Consider the following 14,050-nt stretch of genomic DNA (forward strand, 5'->3'; position numbering starts at 1 on the left):
CTGCTTCAATTAACTGGTCTATTTGCGGTATAATGTATACGTCTCATCTATACTTACCCAAAACTGAATTGCTCTCTATACATATTGGGTCAGGAATTGTATAATATTACTATAGACTTTAGGATTAAAAAATATGTCAGTAAGTGGCTGCCTCTTGTAAATTGCACAATATAATATGATTCATCCTGATGCATGTATTTATCAGTAGTTTGCAGTCACTATTTCTAATCATAGCCCTGGCTCTCTCCTGTGCCACTTGTCCTCCTTCTCTACTTTGTCCATCCCTCTCCAGGCGTATTGGGCTGTCCTAAAACTCTGTTCCATAGGTCTTTCCCAGCTTACTAACGTGACATCTGAAGGATGAGGCCTGGATCATGGGTTTGACCTCTTGCATCTCTTCATGCCCCCGCTCCTCACCTCTTCATCAGCTTCTCCCATTGGCACTATTGGCCTGGCCTCAGCACAGTGCAACAGATTTATCAAAGGTTTTGCATTGCCCTTGCACCTCTTAAGGGGACGAAGGGAGATGCAAAATCTAGAATGAGACTTACCAAGCCATGCAAGGCCATCTTGCATGGCTCTGTGTGGTATGGTAAATCTGAAGTAATGCAACACAGTATAAGTTGCTGCCTTGTGGCGTTCCATAGGTGGTGTTGTGTAGTCCCTATAAACCAATTTAGGATCTGAACAGACAACATAGACTGTGGGATTAGGGTCCAGACTGATTCCAGACACCCCCACCGGTTATGTTTGCCAATATACCGGCTAGCTCACAGTGCCACTGTAAACTCCTCTTACCAAGGAGAGAATAGTTCCTGGCAACTATCGAACATGACAACTCTGTCCCATCAGGGATCGTGGAATCAATACAGTACTTTTCACTCAGTCACTCGTGCTCACTTTGACTCAGAGTGAAACACAGAATAAATGGTGGGGACGTTTTTCAATAAGTATTTATTGAACCAGCGTAATTCTAGTGTAAAATAGGTGTGCTGAAACAACCATACAACAGAAACATATAAATGATTGTAAGCACTAACAGAGTAAAAGGATGGTAGACTCCTACCATTGTGCTAAAACATTGAATACAGGCAGGAATAAAAATACATGACAGTAATAAAGCATACTCCTACGATGCAACCCTAATTAGATGTACCTAAGCGTACCTAGCATGTATATAGTTGTAGAGCCAAGAATCCACCTAGGATGAAGCTAACCCCATTACCTGAAGTGAGAGACTGTGGGACCCAATCTTGGTCCAGAGATAGACACCCCGAAAGGGATAACAGATCACTGCGAGCTGGAGTGTCTGCATGCAGGAACCTCAGCGTCTCCCGTCAGTGTGTCAGCATGGAAGTCTTTTTCCTCTGCCTGCCCTGGCAAAGATATGGTGTATATGTACCAAAAAGGTACCCTTAGAGGATTCTACCTTGCTGTCTCATGTCGGCCGAGGATGATGGAAGGGATGACCTTTATACATCGTTATAATGCCGAAGATGATAATCCTGCTATGATTCTGAGAATCTTCATGCATAATTAATTAGGCTAGTTTTCTGGGGAAACCACACAACATCTTATGCAGCACCTAACGAGGTAAAAGGTCAATGCCAACACCTCTTATGTAGTGTAATGGTATGGTAAACGTAGGTGAAAGGTTGGGAGAATACTCAGACCTATATTAGGGTACCCTATGAAACATAACACCACCTATGGATTTTGGTACATTTTCAGATTTACCGTGATTTACCAGGGGAGATTTAATATCTTTATTAACACACATAGAGCGAGGAAAACGCCTCAAAGGATTGATTTTGTGTAGGAAGGTCTGCCCTCCTGCACAAAAAACCAATCATTCCTGCAAAATAGGCACCAGTGCAAGCAGAGAGCAGGAATGTGCCACATCTTGATAGATAGGGTGCTTTCTTGGCCTGTCGCTTTCTTGTAGTGCAGCCAAGCAAGGGGTCTTGCTTGCCCCAGTATGTCTGCAGCATGAACACCTATGCCGGGCCTCATTGCTGTCATCATAGTTCAGCCTGTCTGTGTCACAGCACCCAATGGTTCAAATTTGCTTCCCTGAGTCCTGGGAACACATCTGAAGGTGCACTATAGTTTTCTCAGTCAAACCTTTTTTCTTCCTGCAGGCACCAGCACCTGTATCCATCACTGACCAGCATCTATCCTCCTTTGATTCACCAGAGCTATTTAGATAGCCTTTGTCTTAGATGATATCCACATCCCCTCCCACAACGACCTTTAATTTGTTGATCCCATACACTAAAAAATGGTCAGACTACTCTCCCCATAGTGCTGCTGCATTTTTTGTTCATCTTTCGGTGGTTGTTCATTTCATAGATCAACAAAGGGTCAAACAACTGTCTTCCACACCCTGTACTCCACTACTTTTTCTCAACATTTTGTTGCATTCATCCTCATGATGAATGGAAGAGATTGGGTTACTGTTGGTTGGGGTGAGTGGAAGCCCCACTCAGGTAGCATCCACAATCATGGCCAAAATGAATCATAAAAGTTATAAAATTAACCTTCACTTAACCCTCTGGTAGCTTGGTATGAGAGAGTCAGGCTTAACTTAGAGGCAATGTGTGAAATATTTATGCAGCACATATACTGTAATGAAGTGTAAACACAACACAAGCAAAATCCCAAACCAATTTAGAAACAAATAGTACATTTTAATAGACAAAATGACACCAAACTTAATCAAATACAATCAGTACAACCGGAGTTATGTGTTTCTTATGATGTGTTAGTGTAAAACTGTGCCTTAAAGATCAAAGCACCAACCGCAGGTTTCTGGTCATGTGAGACCGGGGCAAAGTCAGAAGTTAAGGCTGACCAAGATGGAGAGTGAGTCGGATACAAGGCATTGATTGGGTCCAGTCTTGTCTTATGTTTGGACTTTGAAAGATTTCTGAAGAAAAAAACAGATGGAGGTAGCGTTCAGCGGAGCAAGACAGCCTGCTGTGTTTGAGTAGAAGTAATGTTCGTCAGGATGCCTTTGGAGGAAATCTCAGTGAAGCCGTTGGTGACGGTGGGAAAAAGTTCTGAGCAGCAAAAGCTGCATTTCCAGGCCAAGCAGATCATTGTCGTCAATGGGGAGCCAGTGAAGTTTTTTACAATTTAACTTTTTGGAAGTCAAACATCTCCAGCAGTAGGAAGGTGCAGGCTGTAGCCGAGGAGTGCTCCATGAGGCCATATACCTTCGCTGAGCGGTCCCGTTGAAAAGGATTTGCTGATGTGGAATAGAACATAGCAGGAGCTACCGTGAAGTCAAACTGACTGGCAATGCACCTTGGGCGGAACAGCTGTCAGCTAAGTCCTACTCTTCTGTCGGTGCTCCTGAAAGTTTTTGATGAAAAATGTTTCAAGTCCCAACTTTTAGGGTTAGACAGGAGCAGTACCCCAAAAATTACTTCAATCTTAAAGGACCTGAAGGGTACAACTTAGGGCAGTGGTAGGATTCACTGAAGCTGAGGCCAGGTTCAGGGTTCAAGGCTTCAGGAGCATCCTGTGTTCCTGTTGCTAACACAAGAGGTCAGCAATCTAGCTTTATTAGTCTCTCTGGTAGTCATGGGTTCAAGGAGGTAGTCTGGCTCTACTTCTAGCAGCAGGGCAGTCGTCTGGTGGCCAGGCAGTCCTTCTAAAGTCTTCCACAGATCCAGGAGTGAACTAAAGTGTTGTTCTGAGAGTCAAATTCTTATACCTTATGCCAGCCTTTAATGTGGGGATTTCTGTATACTACCTCAAGGTTCTTCCATTCCCCTTTTAAGTCTCCAAGAAGTGTAGGGTGACAAAGGCTAGTGTCTGGTTCCTTTGTGTGTGCTGAACGCAAGCCCTTTGTCGTGATTCAGAATCCCTCTCTGCTGCACTTCCAGAAAATGGAGGCTTTTGTGGTGCAATACAGCAGACTGGTGGTCCTCAAGGAGAAGGAGACACTTGTTATTGCCTCAGGCTACCAGCCCAAGAGACCACAGCAACCACATCACCACCATCACAGGCAGAAGAGGTCAACAGCCATCCAATCCAATCCACACAACCACTACCAGCACAGACCTAACCTCCTAAGACAAATATCTAGGGACCTGGAGGGATTCAAGCAAGGCCAGTTGGTTCTAATGCGATGAATGGAGGCTGTGCAATCCCATTTTGTATAAGGAAGAGATGGGACTTGGTGTGGAAGGTTGAGGGTGAGGGCAGTTGAGAAAAGTGCTCTTTTGGTATGTAGGGTGAGGGGTAAGCCTGTTGTGGGATGAGAGGATGGAAGCAACTTTTGTATATAAATAAATGGGTTTGTTTTTCTTCAATATTTGTCTTAGCATAAGTAGTTAGTGTAGCATCACAGTTAATTAAACAGGAAGCACTACCAATGCAGTAATGATGGACGCCAACAAAAGTAATTTTCCCACTGTGTCCATCCGTTTCCCCCATCTGGTTTCTAGTATTTCCCTACCAGAGCTCCCTTGCCATGTAATATTAAGTAGCTTACTTACCTTACATCTTCCACTCTAAACCCCTGTCTGAAAACAGTAATGAAACACTAAATATGAGTGACCATACGCAACCCTTCTACCTCTAATGGCTTGATCAGGCTGAACATCACCCATCCTCCCATCTGTATCAGCAATAGCTGTACACTACATACTGCCCTAGCCTCTGTATTTCTGCTCGCTCATGGGTTCATCTAACATACCACAAAACCTATAATCCCTCCTATCAGAGAGCCTATTTTCTTACCTGAGTAGATGAAGCAAAGTTTGCTACCTCTCCTGATTGGACTACACCTTAATGCAGAGTTCACCAATGGACTTTATTAGTGATAGTTGTTGTTGCCCACCAGCTAACAGGAAAAACAAAGTTCTTCTCATTCAGAATAATTCTGATGAGGTGAACTAGTGCAACATAGGCAGCTTGTCCAAAGGAAAAGACAGAATGAGTGGAAAATCCAAAACTGAGGCGACCACCATGATAAAAAAAATTACTGGTAGTAGCATATCATTGAGTTATTTACTAAAGTAAACAGAATGAACCTCCCAAGTCTGTGGAGCGAGGAGAAGGTTACTTTAGAAGAACCCACGGGGCAAACATTATGAAACAAATTGTTGTAATTAAGTCTCTACACTATGATTCCCCCTTCACGCTTGAGTAGGCAGGGTGATATGAGCAAATGTATACAATTTGGTAACCAACCTCATCTGTAACAGTTGGCATCACTTTAATTACATCTGCCACACCAAGTGTGAGATCTGTTTATTGTGGAAATAAACACACCTCAACCGATCATACAACCTTGGGCAACAGGGTTAGGGGTTTCATGAATGGATGGGTATGGGGAATTTGGGAAAGGTTATAGACAAACACAACATTCATCAAATCCACGAGCATATCACATCTGTTGTGAAAGGAGATAATGGTTCAAATACTAAATAAAAGCAGTCCTTCAACCCCAAACTCCCAAGCTGTCTAATCTAATCTTTACCTAGGCTTGTACTATGTAAAATATAGGGGACCCGAAGGGTTAAAAAAAAATCAAAATAGAAAAAGAAATATTATACTGTATAAAAATGGATGGTAAATCTCCATTCTTCTGACATTTTCCATCTTGAGTGCAAGGCTGAACCAAAGTGCAGGAGTGCCATGGAATGTTCTGCGGATGGCAAAAATAAAATGTCAAGATTGGAGAGCTAAGATAAGCGTCATGATGTGTGAGGAGTAAGAGGATGAAGCATAGGCTGGTGGAATGGTGTGTCTTTATCTAAGAAGTGAGAAGAACCAGTCTCATACCATAAATCCCAGTTATCTAGCTGCATGTACCTGGCTGATCACTGTAACTATACAAACATTTAGCCTTACCATCATGTGTCCAGTCAACCAGATCACAACAACTTAATTAAACTTAGTTATTTGAGTAGTACCATGCATTTGCCTAAGCAACGCACCTCTCTAAAGTCAACGGGGGTGGGGGCTTCCTTGAGTTCTCTTGTTTCTCATTGCAGTAGATAGGCAATGGTCCTTCTGCTTTCAGTTCTTAAGATTTCACCCAAAAGAGATTGACCTATAGTGCATGCTGTATCACACATAGAAAGAGGAAAACACCTCTTGTGATTGTTTTTGTGCAGCAAGTTGTCCCTTCCTGAACAAAAACAATCATCCCTGCAACGCAGGCACCCTTGCACCATGGTGCAAGAGGGCCTGCGTTGGCACATGGCAGGCAATTGTGCGCCAGTGCAGGGGAGAGCTCAGGGATATATCATATTGTTGTAAATATGATGCAACCATTTGCTTTGGAAGTAACGCAGCGCAGTGCAGCCAAATGGCTTGCGGCACTGCACTGCATTACTTCATTGTAAATATGGCCCTATATTTTCTGTGCTCCCTTTCTGTCCTCTATTTTACCCGGGCTCATGTATTCTTAGAGTCCTGATGAGGATCCTTTTATCTTTCTAAAGGCTCAAACCTTGTCAACTACTTCGGCAGACCCAATTTGATTGCACATAAGAATAAAATGGGCCGTGTTTCTTACTTGATACACACTTTTGATCACATATTTGCAACCATATGTATCACTTTTAAGAGAGCACCGGCCAGGTTTCTCACCACACAACCAATCCCTCCACTCCCTAGGACCCAAAAGGGACAACATATCAAACGGGGGTCATGAGGCACCGACCCTCACTGCCTAAGCTGTGCTGTCAATGAGCCAGGGAAAAACGCTTGAGCATTCCCTGCCCACTGGAGGACAGCACAGGTAGAGGAGGGAGGAGCAGATCACAGATGCCAGCTTCAACTAAGTTGCAGAGCATGAGTAGGTCCTTGGGTCTCCCCCTTGTACCCCAAACAAGTCCTCCTGCACATCGGTGCCCGGGGTGGGACTGAAATGCAAATTAGAAAAAGTACCACTAATACGGATAGAAAAAATACCCATGCTGCGATGCCTTCAGCAATAAACAAAGTGTCAGGAGCTGCTCATTATATATTAATTGCTGCAACTACAGTGCGCCCCATTATGCATGTGGGAGAGAGGGGCAGAAACAGAAGTGAGGAGTCCGTATTGGTGTAATATTGGGGCGTTTTATTGTCTAAACAGTTGGCTGAGGCGTACACAAGGTATTCTTTTAAAAAATGGCGTAGAAGAGAAAAAGAACAAGAAGACAGGAAACAAAACATATCAGGGGTTCTGTCCCAATGAAGTTTCAACAGACACAGTAGTTTCTTCACTTAATCCCTTTTCTATCTTGCTTCCTTCAGGTGTTACGGTATGCTGGAGGGGGTCCCAGGAGGCTGGCAGAGGGAGGAAGCAACAGAGGATAAAGACGCGGTAAGTACAACTGGGCTGTGGTTTTCTCATTTTACCCTTTCACCATACCCGGGTGGGAAGATTTGTGCATAGGTAAAGAAGGAGAGAGAATCAGGTGTGTCAAGCAAGGAGGGGGGTAGGAAAAGAGGAAAGCTCTTGACAGGTGCCCGACTTCTAGACTCGTAACACAGCAAAATCAGGAAGTTTCTCCAGAGTGTTTTGATGGTGGGAGGGTAAAGGCTGAGAAGAAAGATGTCATAAAGAACTGCAACACCCACGGACAATAAGGAAGAAAGGGGGCAGAGGAAGAAAAAAAACAACAAACAAAATGAATATAGCAGCGAGACAGTAAGGGCTTCGTTTCAAACTACCCAACCTCTGCCCTCTTTACTGGTTACGTGCAGCCTCTTGTCGCAACTCTTCAAAGTTGCTGCCGCTCTTGACCACCACTCCTCGCTCCACAAGTCTGCGGCATCTTCGATATCCTCCGGATAGGCATCCACATCTTTCCCAATGGCGTCTCTCCTCCTGGTTTCTTCTTTTGTGGCCGTTGTCCTTCCGACTTCTTCTCCCGTCAAGCTCCTCCTGGTCGTTTTCCTGTTCTCTTTTCTTTTATGGCCACGGATTGGCCCTCCTGGTGCACACCCACGCTCCTTGATTGGTCCGTTTGGAGTGACGCAGGGCTCGGAGTGACGCAGGGCTCCCATCCTGCAAAGACGAAGCATAGTCCCTTCTTAGTGTGTGTTTCCCTTTCCAACCTCTGATGCCGTCAGCTGGACATGGAAAGAATGGAGACCACAGCGGTGGACCGGGAGGTAAGCCGAGCTTTGGTAGAGGGGTTTGGGGCACTTCCTTACAATGCCCCTATCTCCAGATTGTTTTCCATTGTGGTGCCCTGAAGAGGGACAGGGGTGCCACCAATGGATGCTTAACATGTTGTGGAAGGCTGCAGGAGTTTCAACAGCCTCCCCGAGCAAGGACATACATATAATTCTCCCAGGACCCAAAAGGCATGACTTGTGGAAACTGTTTACTATTATTTGAAAATTTCTGGAGTTGATGCATAGTTCTCTTCACAGCAGTGGTGCAGGGACCCCTAGTGGTTGGTCTTGTGGCTGCACTATGTGGCCTGAATTTGTTAATGGAAGAGTCTGACATACGTTTGCGATGTGGGCACCCATAAACAAAGCCAATAGGCCGGCTTTATGTAAAATGACTCCCCCTTATAGTGTTATAGTGCATCTTGTGTAGATGGGGGATATTGTGATTATGGGGGTCATGACACACTAGTGGTGTAATTTCAGAATGTCACCAAAGTTATTTTAAATTACCTTATGCATGTATTTGTAAATTAATATGTAGTACTTAGCAGTGTGTGTGTGTGCAATAAATGTAGTTTTCCATTTTCAAAGAAAAAACGCTGACTTGACAATCGTTTCTTGCATGTTGTTGTTGTGTGCCAATGGCGAATGATTTCTAGCCTGCACTAGCACTACCTCCCTTGAATAGGCCTTGGACTGCTCTGCTTCGCTACCCTAAGAGACTCAAGTGCTACAATGAAGTATTTGGCTCAGAGGAAGGGGAAATTGTGGACCTATTACTTGCAGAGGACTCACATCCTGCACAACTAATAACCCAATATCTTCCACTTTACATTACCCTTATTAAAACAGACATTTCCTCCCATTGACCCTACCATCAGCACCTCTTTAAAACTATAAGTTAATATATAAAATATGTTTTCAAATATTCAGTAGATTTTTAAACAATAGTTCTTCTACAGCACTTAGAATCTTAGCAAATGATGATTCTCAAATGGCTACTCTATCTTTTTGAGGAATGCAAGCAGTTAAAATGCTTATATATATTCTTTCCTGCAAGTAGAAAGCATTGATTTACTTTAGGGTTAATATAACTTCAAACTATGAGGTACTCATTTCCAATGTAACATTTGCTTTAAAAGATAGACGGGAACATATTTTGTTTGGTGCACCATCAAACTGCTGAGGGTAAACAACGTTTATAACAAAACTTTTTGTACGCAGGGAATCACAACGCGGTCGTTACAACGACCGCGTTGTGATTCCGCATACCATTATTCCGCAAGTCGGAAGGCCGACTTGCGGAGTGGGGGAGAAGTGTTGGATTTAAAATCCAACACCTTCCCTACTCTCCGCACAGACTGGAGTTGGAATAGTAAATTATACTATTCCAACATCCAGCGCCCCCCCCTCCGCAAGTCATTGTTCCGACTTGCGGAGTAATGGTATGAGGAATCACAACGCGGTCGTTGTAACGACCGCGTTGTGATTCCCTGCGGACAAAAAGACTGCGGGATAAGGAGGCATATTCACTGCTGAGGCTTCACCAGCAGGCTCATTCCACCACATTTTTCCTGCTTCTGTAGTGGAAAATCCCTTCAAAAGTGCTTTCTTGACATTGCAGGAGCATTACTGAAGGACCCAGAGAAGGCCGTCCAGCCCGCAATGTCACTAAAGTATGGTAAACAAACCAGAATGATTGTGTTTTTCAAGTCAAAACCCCATAGTTCAATTTGGATGTAGTTTTGTAAAAATACATAATCAATATCCCTAATATGCTGAGTGTTTCTCAAAGTGCATTTGGGAACATTGGTGTGTTATTCCAGCCGTACATATTGGACAGGAATAAATGGCTTTTGTGTCCGAGTCTTTCCTCACCCTAAAGATGGCAGTTCTGTTGTGGCTGGCCTGCTGTTAATGTGTTGATGATGGGGAAACCAGCCAAGGCTCTTCTTTTTAATTATTTTCACTGTTGTCATACCCCGTGACAAATGAGATGCAGCCTTTAGCACTTGTGATACAATTAAGCAACTCAGACCCTTTCTTTCTAACCATCACTCTTATAGACGTTTTGAGCTTATGTTTCAAAACATGCCCCGACTAAGAAGCTCCAGTAAATGTACTCAAGATCCACTCATGTATCTGCCACTATGACTCTTTTAGCAACCTTTCGGTCTCCATTGGGTAAAATATAAGGATAAAGTAACCCCTGCCATATAATGTAGAGATATTGCAAGTCACCGAGGAGTTACATAACCATATAGAGGAACAATGCCAAAGACGAGTTCCTTTATAAGGTTATAGAGCTCTGTGGAGACTTGCAAAATCCTTATCATGTAGCCCAGGGTGTACTTTATCACATAATAATACACGGTTACACCAGCTCCTTTCCCACAAACCACTTAAAACCTTGGTGTGTTGCTTCTTTATATGAAAGAGTGAGCATGTTTGCAAACATGAAGAATAAAAATAAAAACTCTAGTACAAAATTAAACACATCAAAAACTTCTCAGACATTTGTTGTAAGCATTAGGAACAGTTCAATGCAGGTGAGATTTTTAGAAAAGAAAAAAAAGCTGCAGTAGCTCGGAATGTGTAGAAACATGCAGAGAGATTCCAGCTTTTCCCTATCTAAGAAGTGAAAAAATAAACCAAGTTTTTTGCTTGTCATTGTAATTTATTAAAAAAGAAAAAGAAAGAAAGGAAAAGTTCTCTGTGACCTGACCTGCCTTTCACCTTGACTACTGACTCTGACAGTTGGCATTTTGACATCAGAAATCAACTATAATAACTTGTAATAGTCGAGTTCAGATCACTGAGTATGTCACTAGTCACTGAATATAAAGAAATTAGAGATGTAAATAGAATCCCATGTATTATAGCATGCTAAATTCGCCCTCCAAGCAAAAATCAATAACTATGTCATTGTTTCTTTGGAAATTATATAACCTGATTTTTACTCTGTGAGGATTTATTTGAAACCAGCACTTCTCCCTGTTTGTAAGAACGTATAACTATTCTCTAGGTTCATCCTCATCAATTTAAAAAGTGTGGTTCCTGTAGATATTTTTACATAGTTATCCACTTTAAATTCTGGTACAAGATCATGAACAAAATTGAAAATCCATTCTGCGAGTAAAATGCTTGGAAGCCTGGTTTGGCAAATGTCATGTTTTGCAATGATATCTCCCCTACTTCCAGGTTTCCATTTTAGCAGGCTATACCACCTTTTGAAGCAAAGGTCTCAGAGTCAAATTTGATTGCTTCACACTCTGCCAATTCTTCTAAAATGTTTGGTCAGGCCATGGCATTTATTTTTATAGCATTTGTCAGCGATCTCTGACCTTTTTCTCAATCTACTATTCCCATATATTTCCTTTCACCCCAAGCTATTCTACATTTGCCACGGAGCTGTCTACTTTCACTCTTGATTTTTTTTGTTTTTTTATTAGATTTCTGCATCATATAAAAGAAATACAACAACATAATGCCAAGTAGTGCTGCATACAACGAGACAAAGTAATTTTTTTGTGCAGTATCGTGACCACAAGTACAGAGGTCCCAGTCATACAATCTTGTGAAACTAATCTCCTGTTCAACAGGACCCTCTAAGACACATCCGGTACTGCCAGCAGGTAGGCAATAAGGGGCCCCAAATGTCCTTGGGCCTTGAGGGCATTGGTAATTCTTCTGCTAGAGTTCCAATTGTTCCCTGCAGTAGGCCATAGCTGATAGCCACTACTGTGTAGCTCTCGCAGCACATTTGCCCCAATGCATAGCCAGTCTCTTTTTTGCCAGTAACAGAGCTACTGCCACAAGTTTACGATTGGCTGGTTGGAAGTCTTCGATTAATCCAAGCAGACACATCCAGGGGTTGCACCCTACTGGCTCCACCGCCACACCTGCCAGGGATCCCATAACTTTTGCCCAAAATTGCTGGATAGGAGACATAACCAAGCTAGATGCACAAAATCCACCTCCGGTCGTCTGCATCGTAAACAGTTCACATCCCCCTCAGACCAAATTTACACAATTGACAGGTGTTTAATACAATATCAATAGATACTTAAAGCGAATAATGCACAAATTACAATTGGCTGTGAGCCTGCCCGTCAGTGTGCAAAAAAAGAACCAGTCCACCAGTTCTAATAACAAATCAAGTTTTCTATTCCTTCTCTCAAATGCTGTGTCTGGGACTGCTGACCCGTCATTTTGTGTTCAACAAACAGTTTAGTAATAAGACTCCTATGCTTATTGCTAGTGATTAGGGTTTTTAGTGCACAAAGTGTAGGGGGTTACCCGGGAATTTGGGGATATAGCTCTCGCATGGCAACCCGGAGGCGATGGTATATGAATGTCAACATCAGGGTATGTCATCGCATGTGTGAGATGTCAGTAAGAGCAACAAAAGTCCCTCCGGGGTAAGCATCACCCATAGTTTTCAACTCTGCCTTGCCAAGCATGTCTAGTGCTCTATCCTCCCGTGTGACCGTCATGGCCGAGTGGAACAGTAGGGGTAGTGCTGGAGCATAGAAAGGTTCCTTTTTTGCTCACTCCTCAAATGCCCGCCAAGCCCTCGTGGTGCAATGACTGGTATTCATCTTCACTGGAGACAAATCTGCACATCTGTGTAGCACAATGGCTTTGAACGAGATGACCTGGCACCATCATGCTCCAATGCAAGATGTGGTGTGCATTCATGGGGATGGTACCAGTAATATGTGAAGTGGGCTTGGACAGATAGATAATCAAATTTTGAGTCTGGCGCGCTTAAGTCCGCGTGCACATATGGGAGTGTGAGTGTGTCTTAATGCATCCTGGGTTGTTTCCAGGACTACAGGAATGTTAATAAATAGGTAGAGTAATTTAGGTAGCACTACCAATTTAATTACAGTGATTCTGTCTGTTAAAGACTTTGGTATCCTGGATCACCTGTGTACTTGTTCCTCCAACTGTGAGATGGCCCTGTCACAGTTAGAACGAATCACCAATTCTGGATCTCCATGGATACAGATTCCCAAATATTTAACAGGGTTTGTGCTTCACACCAAGGGGAAATACAGTGGTTGCGACCATGTATTCGGAATCAGAGGAAAAATGACAGATTTTGACCAGTTAATGATCCGGCCTGAGTATTGCATTCTCATATTACTGGCACTAGATGTGTGCTAGGGTTTCTGGTGTATAATACCATATCATCCGCATACAGGGAGATACTAAGGGACCGCAGCTGGAATTTTAATGAGGAATCTGCATGTCACTGACTGATCATGCTAGCTAGTGGCTTTGGAATGATTGCAAATAATATCGGTGATAAAGGGCATCCCTACTGTGTGAACCCTCTGGATGTGCAGCACCTCAGACGTGTTACCATTGATACGCACCTGAGCTACCGGGTTACTGTAAGTAAATGAATCCACAGCAAAGTGTCAGGGGATCCCCATATGGGTCAGAATTGTGAATATGTATTCCCAGTCAATGGAATCGAATGCTTTATCGGTGTCCAAAAGGACCGCGCTACCTTCAGAGAGGGGCTCAGTTGGTGTAATAATGCAAAGAGTCACTCTTGATATGTTTAAAGCGATTGCCCCTTTCCACATATTTCCTTTACTGTCACATATTTCAATCCTTACATTATGTCTTGCACCCACTCTGCCTTGTGATGTATTTAACGCCTTCATTCTAACTTGAACAGACAGTGGTCACCCTTACATTTAAGGTGGCCTGCAGATTAAGATGGTGAATTAGCTAAACACATTTGAGAGTTTTTACAAGGAGCTTGCACTGCCAATGCGTCAACCGTTTCGATGCATTGGTGGTGCAATCATATTTACAAGGTGATGTATCTTTGAGGATGAATCACTTTTTGGACTTGTGCGGCAAAAGGAGCGTGTGTTGGAATTCGCTACGTCATGCA

The sequence above is a fragment of the Triturus cristatus genome, chromosome 1_2, assembly GCF_964204655.1.
Source record: "Triturus cristatus chromosome 1_2, aTriCri1.1, whole genome shotgun sequence".
NCBI lineage: Eukaryota > Metazoa > Chordata > Amphibia > Caudata > Salamandridae > Triturus > Triturus cristatus.